This window comes from Silene latifolia, chromosome Y (genome assembly GCF_048544455.1).
Source record: "Silene latifolia isolate original U9 population chromosome Y, ASM4854445v1, whole genome shotgun sequence".
Taxonomy (NCBI): domain Eukaryota; kingdom Viridiplantae; phylum Streptophyta; class Magnoliopsida; order Caryophyllales; family Caryophyllaceae; genus Silene; species Silene latifolia.
The window spans coordinates 310261914-310269819 of NC_133538.1; positions in this window are offsets into that span (position 1 = coordinate 310261914).

The window sequence follows — 7906 nt, forward strand, 5'->3', positions numbered from 1 at the left end:
GCTTGTTATTTCACTAATGCAGGTCCGCTATGCACCACACCTGCCGCTAGTATTACAGAGTATAACCTGCACGTGCGAAGGAGGAAAAAAGACAGGGATAGTAGGAAGGACAGGCAGTGGTAAATCAACCCTCATACAAGCACTCTTCCGGCTTGTTGAGCCTACTGCCGACAGAATATTCATTGATGGCATCAACATTTCCACCATTGGACTTCATGATTTACGGTCTAGATTGAGCATTATCCCTCAAGATCCCACCATCTTTGTCTTCAGGCATGAGAAACCGGTTGGGAAGACAGCCTGAGACAATTTTTCGGGAGCTTTCAACAAAAAAAGGACAAGCGAGAAGACGTTGATGGCAACCAAAGTTGTTGGGTCCAGAGCGATGCTTTTGACCCCAGAGAAGTTATCTCCATAACGGAAGTCTTGCTAGTATTGGGTTCAATAAGGGCAAGTCGAAGAACATTGCTATCATATATAGGAGTATCAAACATCACCATTGAAAAAAAGTTTGGTTAGAGATTTAGTTACACAAACCACAAAAAGAAGACGACATGTGGATTTTGTTGCTTTAGAGTGGACTAATTCTAATGATGAATAATAATGGATTTTGTTACAGTTTTGAGAACTTTGTTGTTTAATTGATTTTGCTCTCTTGTGGAAAACTGGCCCCTTTTGTGAGAGCATTTCTTCTTTTTTTGGCCATAATATCATGTTTTAGTTTTTTCTCTGTCTATGTACGCTTTTTTCTTTCAAATTATTTGTTTTAACTTTAGATTATATTTTAATTAAAAAGTGTATCTAGCTAGCAAAATGTATGTATCTGGTAATTTAAAAAAGTGTATCTAGCTAGCTAAGGGTATGTATCTATCAACTTAAAGAAGTGTATCTATCCAATTAAAGATATGTATTTAGCAACTTAAATGAGTGTATTTAGGGTGCTAGAGATATGTATCTTGTAATTTAATGAGTGTATTTAGCACCTTAACGAAGTGTATCGGGGGTGCCAGAGATGTGTATCTAACAACTTAAGAAGTGTATATAGGAACTTAACGGAGTGCATCTAGCAAACAGAACGGAGTGTATCCGGGATGCCACGGATGTGTATCTAACATCTTATAGAGTGTATATAGGAACTTCACGGAGTGCATCTAGCAGCGTAACGAAGTGTATCTGGGGTGCCAGAGATGTGTATCTAACATCTTATAGTGTATCTAGTAAGCGATGGAAATTAGCGTCGTGTTCAACAAGAGAACAATTTATAAATTTCATAACTAGAAGTAAATAAGATACGTTACAACTAGTATACAAACAACAAACTAGCACCAACCAAGCATTTCTACTTTCCTAGCCTTAACACCCCTTGCGTATAACAGCAATAACATGAATCAAAGTAGCAGCTATACATTCTCAAAGCGGCTATTTGTACATTAGTACATTCAAGGATTTATTTCTCCATGTCAAGCCTTCTCCCTACCAAGGAGCTTGTCTAAGCGCTAAAACTCGAGACAACTCATTCTTATTCACTCTTCATATTACCCAGAACTACTAATCAGCAAAAGAAGAAACCATGAACTCCCATATCCAATTAGCTGATGCACCAACATTCCAACTGTCACCCAGCTTTCTAGCTATGACCTGTAGTGTGTCCAAGGCTGTTTCAACAGCATCCCTACACAGGTCACAACTACAACTGCTACAATACTAATGAGTGTATCCAACATTAATATCGTGTGTATCCGGGCTTATTAACAAATGTATCTACAATACTAATGAGTGTATCCGGCCATCAGACCACCCACCACTGCACATCACCATACCACCGCCCACCACCACTATCACCAGTACCAGCACCTACTCCCTTCTCCCGACTTCACACCAATACCGGCGACCACATCAGCCGACCACAAAGACCAGTCCCTCCTACATTTCCCTGATTTCTCAAAGTCCCTCGCACCAGTCGTCGTCAAACCCACCGATGTGCGGTGTATACTCACCCCCTACCACCCATAATCCCTTATACACACCTCAAAACCGTCAAACCTAATCAGATCCAACTCACTCAACAATCCCGACCGTCTTAGTTTTCGACAATTAATCGCCATTTTTTGTCGATTTGAGAATTAAGTATCGATTTTTTGTATATATATCATTTTCGTAGGAGGTTGTTGGTCGGAAATGATACTGAATTCTAAATGGAGAAGAGGAGACGGGTCTGACAGCAGATTTCGAGTCTAAATAGTTCTCGTCGGTCGAGAATGTCAACATCGGCAGTTGACGGTTGTTGATGGAGCTCTGGCATCGGCGTCGATTAAAAGTTAAGCAGCGGAAGTTCCAAATTAATTGGGAGAGGGTAGTAAGTAGTGTGTGGGAGAAGACGTGGAGGAGGAGTTGAAATTGTTGGGTTTTGATTTATTTGGGAAAGTAACGGGAGTGTGGAAAGCTGATAGAGTAAGGGGTTGGGATTTTTAGTTCGCACCGAACTTTAGGTTCGCACAGGATCCTATTTTTATATATATATATATATATATATATATATATATATATATATATATATATATATATATATATATATATATATATATATATATATATATATATATAGAGGCCGGATCCGGTGAGGTACCTCATTATGGCGAGGCGGCCGGTCTCACCAAATGACTACCTTGGGTGATTTGCATTATACATTGATGGGCTGATTTTGTAATGTTGGACTGAAAAAACAAGGATGAAAATTAGGGGTCAACAAGAAAACTTTTCATTTGGTCCAAAACACTTTCTCTCTCTAAACTAAACAAAAGCCCAAATACCTTATTCTCTCTAATCTAAACAAAAGGCCCAAATTCTTTCCTTCCAAAACTAATGAGCTTTCACGTTATACAAAAACACTCAATTTGGGCGTCGATTTCAAAGAGAGCTAAAATATCATCAAATTTGTGAGACGATTTCATCAAATTATTCAAATTCTGACAATCAAAGAGGCGAATTCATCAAATTAATCGATTTCTTAGAAGATTTCGAGGTAATTTCCAGGTAATTTCATATTATTTGATGAAAAATTGATTTTCTTAACTTCGTTCATTAATTGATGATATAATGATCAAATTTGAACAAAATCGAACTGTTTTGTAAATTTATAAGGATCAAAACTGAAGTATTTCGTTAGTTTAGGGTTTGAATTCGATCAAAACTGAGCAATTGAGCAATTTCGGAATTCGCGGTGTAAAATTTGTTGATTTTGTTAATTCATTCATTAATTGATTATAATTCATTCATTAATAAGGCTCAAATTGACGTTGCAGCTTTAATTTCAATGGAGATTACGGACATTACAATAATCTGGTGATAAATCTTTGTTGAAACAGGTAATCTCCGTTTTTTCGCTATTTTATGAAGTCTGTTTTTGCTATTCTCCCGATTTTGTGAATATGTGAGGTTATATTGTGAATCTAAGAAGTTATTTCGTAAATCTGAGAAGTTATTTCGTTAATGTAGGCTATAATATCCTGAATTTGATCGAAAATAATCAATTTCGCCCTACTTATTATGGTATTACTGCTGATGTTGCAGGTCTAACTCCTGATACTGCAACGACTCCTGATAATAGTGCTATTACAACAGGTATTCTGTTTTGTCCCTATTTTATGAATTTGAGACGTTTTTTTGTTCTGGTTTTGTGAATCTGAGAGGTTATTTTGCGAATCTAGGAGCTAATTTTGCGTATCTATAACATCCTGAAACTTGGATCGTGGCAGAAATTGTTTGACATTGTCTATTTTGTGAATTAGAGTGCTTATTTTGTGAATATAAGAGCTAAATATAATATTCAGAAAACTTAAAAATCTTGTAATTTTTCATCACATAAAATTTCGCAGGCAACATTCAAAAATAAAATAAACTTAAAACAACAACATTCAAAAATAAAATAAACTGAAAAGCTGAAAAATTAAACAAGATATGATATTTGTTTAGTTTATCAATCACCCCTATTTGTTCGAGGCAATGCACATAGAGCAATATTGATATAGCTATAGGTGCGGCGTTCATCCGCATCGTGAGTGATCTTCCCGCATGTTTAAATGGATATGGGACTTTTCTACATACTGGAGTGTAGCTAAAATATTGTGAATCAAGCCTTGATGCTACCCATAGAAAGGGCCCCTGAACTCGGGAATAGGTAGCCACCATTCGGATCTAGTACGCCCAAATTGCTCGAACTTCTCCCCGCAACTTAAAAGCCTTTTTTGCAGCCATTGTCATTTGTGCCAAATTGTATTAGTACTATTCCCATAAAATGACAAGTCTGTCTCTGCAGATAATGAGACACCAAAGACTCTATCTCATAACCTTGGCTCATTAAACAATCAGCCAATTTAGAGAGGTCGCGACAAACATACTTCCCTTTTTGATTCATATAACCTGGAACATTCGCCAAAACACAAGTATAGGGAAATACAAATAAATGAGACATTGTGTGCAAGAGGGATTTTTGAAATGTTTTCTAAGAGAGAAGAGAGGTTATTGGTATATACTATTATGTTTCAGAAATTAGGTATTTATAGGCCTGGTATTTGGCACAACTGTCAAAAGTGCCTGTTCACATTACCCATGTATTAAATTTTTTGATTGAATGCTTGATTGTTCAATGTCAAAAGTGCCTGTTCACATTACCCATGTATTAAATTTTTTGATTGAATGGAACTGTTATTAACAAATCAACAAAATATCTAGATACATACAACCTGACCTTTTGTTAAAAGTGAATTCATAATCTTCACCAAGTTTTTTTTTTTTAATTATTTGAACTAATAATCTGATACTTTATTTAGTGAATCTCGGATTTTATTTGGTGAATCTCAGCCTATAGTTAGTGAATCTTGGGCCTTATTTTCTGAATCTCTGTTGTTAAACGTTACTGATGCAATTTATTTATTTCTTATAGTTAGTGAATCTTGGACCCTAGTTTGTGAATCTTGGACCCTAGTTTGTGAACCTCGGACCCTTGTTTGTGAATCTTGGGCCTTATTTTCTGAATCTTGGGCCTTATTTTCTGAATCTCAGCCTATAGTTAGTGAATCTTGGACCCTAGTTTGTGAATCTTGGACCCTAGTTTGTGAACCTCAGACCCTTGTTTGTGAATCTTGGGCCTTATTTTCTGAATATTGGGCCTTATTTTCTGAATCTCAGCCTATAGTTAGTGAATCTTGGACCCCAGTTTGTGAAACTAGAAGGTTATTTTGTGAAACTTAAATAACTAATATATACAACCTGGGTAAGATTAAAACTAAATAAGATGACAAATTCTGAAAAGTTTGCACAAGTCCGCACCATTGAATGCTTTAATTGTCTTGTATCAGTAATATTGCATGCTTTCTTATCTATGGTTGTCCTTGTATTCATACTTATTATGGTGTTCCTACTATTTTGTTAATTTGAAACATTATTATCGTGAAACTGTATTTGTTAATATAAGAGTTAATAAGGCTCAAATTGACGTTGCAGCTTCAATTTCAATGGAGATTACAGACATTACGAAGAATCGGTGATAATATTCTTTGTTGAAACAGGTAATCTCCTTTTTTTCGCTATTATCCCGATTTTGTGAATATGTGAGGTTATTTTGTGAATATAAGAGTGAATTTTGTAAATCTGATAAGTTATTTCGTGAATGTATGCTATAATATCCTGAATTTGATCAAAATTTATCAATTTCGTCCTACTTATTATAGTGTTCGCTAATGTTGCGGTCTAACTCCCGATACTACGGCGACTCTCGATAAGAGTGCTAGTGCAACATGTATTCTGTTTTGTCCCTATTTTATGAATTTGAGACGTTATTTTGTTCTGGTTTTGTGAATCTGAGAAGTTTATTTGCGAATCTAGGAGCTAATTTTGTGCATCCGAGAGGTTATTTTGAAAATATAGACTAATATCCCGAAACTTGGTTTGTGACAGAGGAACTTAGATCCTAATATTGTGAAACTTGATTTGTGAATCGCCTATGTTGCTCTGTTTGGCAAAACTTACTAATTGAACCGAAGAAACATCAATCTTTTATGAATTTGAGATGTTATTTTTTTGAGATTGTTTTGCTATTCTCCTTATTTTGTGAATCATGACACTTATTTTGTGAATATAAGAGCTAATTATGTGAATTTGATAGGTTATGTAGTGAATATAGACTATAAGATTATGAAGCTTGGTTTGTGCGAGAGATTGTTTAACATTGTCTATTTTGTGAATCGAGTGCTAATTTTGTAAATATAAGAGCTAATTATTTGTATCTAGTAGGTTATCTATTGAAATATAGACTATAAGATCCTGAAACTTGGTTTGTGGCATAGATTATTAACCTTATATGCTAATATTGTGGAACTTTATTTGTTAATCTCCTATCTTGCACTTTTGGCTTATTTTGTGAATCTACAATTTTCAGTTGTTGATTCCAATGTTAATTGCGGTGAAGCTTCTACCTCTCTTGTGTTAACAAGCCCTACGGTACCAACTATTTCCACACCTACTACTCTTATAACTTACACACCGAGTGGCGGCCAACAATGGATAAATAGGATTGATGAAAAGTTTACACCAGCGATTGGGAAAACATTTATTGACTTAGACTCAGCGATCTTTGTTTTTATGAAACGTACGCCGTTGCTTGTGGGTTTAAATCAAGGAAATCTTCAAGCAAAAGGTTTCGTTATGATATTATCAGAACAAAGTGCATGGTTTGCAATCGGGAAGGCTGTAATAAGAAGAAAAGACGACTGCCCTAAGCGGTGTTGCAGAAAAGGCGGATGAATCCGTTGCATCGAAATAACGAAATAGGTAGTACAAAGAGCAAACCGAACAAACCAATGCTAAACGTAGGGTGAAAAAAGGTGGAGGAGAGGCAGAGAGTTCCAACAAAGGGTCAACCACAAGAATAACAAAGATTAGAAGGTGGGGCTGTCAGAATGATAAAGTTCAAGTTCCATGAGAACAAGTACATGGTTGACGTGTTTATTGAGGGTCACAATCACCCGCTTGATGTTGTGAAAAATAAGGAATTTGAGAAACTTGCTGAAAATATCAATGAATTTCATATGCAAATGATTGTCAGCAATTCAAAAGCAAATGTTGGTCCTAGCTTAACACACCAACTATGCACTCAACAATTGGGTGGTTTTCAAAATGTCGGGGCAATGATCAAGCAATTCAAAAATTTTCGGAGGGAAATGAAGTGTCTAATGAACAGTCATGATGGGGAAATGTTCAAATCACGCTTAGACACCCTAGCTGAAACAAAAGGGCTCCACTTTGTTTATGAAAAAGATTCCAAGAATGCATTGACAAGGATTTTTTGGACGAATTGTGACATGCAAAGAGCGTATGCTCTATTTGGGGATGGAGTTTCATACGACCCAACTTATGGTACAAACAAGTACAACATGACGTTCACGCCTTTCACGGGCATTGACCATCATAAAAGGTCAATCACATTTGCATGTGCGCTTATAGAACATGAAAACGATGAGTCATTCATGTGGGTATTTGACCGTTTGGCGGCTATGGGTGGGAAAGAGCCCAACTACATAATCACCGACGAAGACCCGGGAATAATTAAAGCGAGTTCAGGTATGTTTATGAAATTTGCAATTGTACCTATTAACTTGTGAAACTTCATATTAAATTGTGAATCCTACATTTGTTTTGTTGATTCTAGTTGGCACTGGAAAATAGGATGGTTGTAATAATTTGTTTGGTTTTTTGTTTATGTGAATCGTAGTGCTTATTATGCGAAACTAGATCATGAATTTGTGGCGGGGTAAAAATATGTTTCACGTACTTATATCGAATAAGGCACAAAATTTATATAGTCCGAATCCGAGGCTAAGACATGAGATTCACAAAATAACCCCCAGAT